General features: G+C 30.1%; 3 protein-coding genes across 5 annotated transcripts in view; 1 reads left to right on the top strand and 2 right to left on the bottom strand.

Annotated features, from left to right (window-relative positions):
* LOC129792881 (activating transcription factor 7-interacting protein 1) overlaps positions 1-1,265 on the bottom strand; it is a 481,750-nt gene continuing 480,485 nt past the window's right edge. The window contains exon 7 of the transcript XR_008750847.1: positions 1-23. The gene's annotated coding sequence lies outside the window, so the exon portion shown is untranslated. The remainder of the gene's footprint in view (positions 24-1,265) is intronic.
* Positions 1-1,265, top strand: part of LOC129792945 (beta-1,3-galactosyltransferase 5) — a 1,144,668-nt gene that overhangs the window by 1,101,515 nt on the left and 41,888 nt on the right. The window lies entirely within an intron of this gene.
* Positions 1-1,265, bottom strand: part of LOC129792924 (phosphoacetylglucosamine mutase) — a 137,243-nt gene that overhangs the window by 94,096 nt on the left and 41,882 nt on the right. The window lies entirely within an intron of this gene.

The raw sequence follows: 1,265 nt of genomic DNA, 5'->3' as shown, positions 1-1,265 counted from the left end.
AGCAGTGGTATCAACGCAGAGTACTACACATGAATGCAGTGAACATGACGTGAATCCATATTATGTAGTGTAGATATAGAAAAATCAATACGAGATATAAGAGCTTCCATCCATTCCGCATCTCTGAAGAACTTGACATCATCACCCAAGCAAATAGTTATTCTTCTTTATAGGAAAGCAGATGGTATTCAACGCATTGAGTACTCCATTTTGTGCTAGGATAATTCCATTTGGTCATGAAAATGCTCTATTTTGATCAGAAGTAGGTAGTTTTACGTAATTTTGCTTGATGATAAAATCACAATTAGTTGTTTACAGAAGTAATCTGAAAAGAAAGAAGAGAAAAAAATGTTAATAATTTTTCTGTAACAACAAAAATTGTAAAAATGTGAAAGATATACTGTGAGGAAACGTGTATGATATTGCTTAACTCAAGAGCTGCTGTGCGAGAAACGAAACGATAGAGAAAAGGAGAAAGAGAGGTCTCTATAACACAGTATACCTCGTGTAGTTTAAAAGAAGGCAATATGTATGTTTCACTTTCAACTCAACACGATGTCTCTCTCTATACATAACAATGCTTATATTGTAATAATGATTATGGAACGATATAGCGTAATACGATAAAATTATAATGAAAAATCATTTTATTTAAACATTTTTAGAAAAATTAATTTAAAAAAATTACTTTATTTTATTTCACTTTGTGCGATAGATTTAATTTCGTTTTAAAAACGATTAAAATAAAGAAAAGTTAAAAGTTAAAGTATTTAATTAAACTCTTTAATAAACTTTTTGTATAAATTAAAAAGGGAAAATTCAATAGAATTAAGTTTGGAAAAAAAATTGCCAAAAAAATTGCAAAAAAAATTACTCAAAAAGAAAAAGTTTCAGACATTCAACAAAGACCGATGTGAGTGTTTTTGACGTGTATCTATATGCAATTCAGAGCATGAGTCTCCCATATAAACCTTTGTGTTACAATAACTCATTAAGGCGCTAATTAATTGGGTATATGTGCACAAAAATGCAAATTACTTCCTGATACGAAGGCGGGAAACTATGTTCGGGACGAAGGATATTTTACTTTTTCACTATTTTAACTCTCACATGTCGAATGTTTCACGGAGGTTTGTATAATTTGAAGCGCTCTTTCTGCTACACACATGTAAAATTTCTTGTATTGCAAAACGTACCGTTTCCATATTGAATCTCTTCCACATGGTAGTATTTAAAAAATATTTAATAGACGAAATACTGGAAAG

The sequence above is a fragment of the Lutzomyia longipalpis genome, chromosome 3, assembly GCF_024334085.1.
Source record: "Lutzomyia longipalpis isolate SR_M1_2022 chromosome 3, ASM2433408v1".
Classification (NCBI taxonomy): domain Eukaryota; kingdom Metazoa; phylum Arthropoda; class Insecta; order Diptera; family Psychodidae; genus Lutzomyia; species Lutzomyia longipalpis.
The sequence above is the reverse complement of the archived record's forward strand: the minus strand, read 5'-3'. Positions and strand labels throughout refer to the sequence as shown.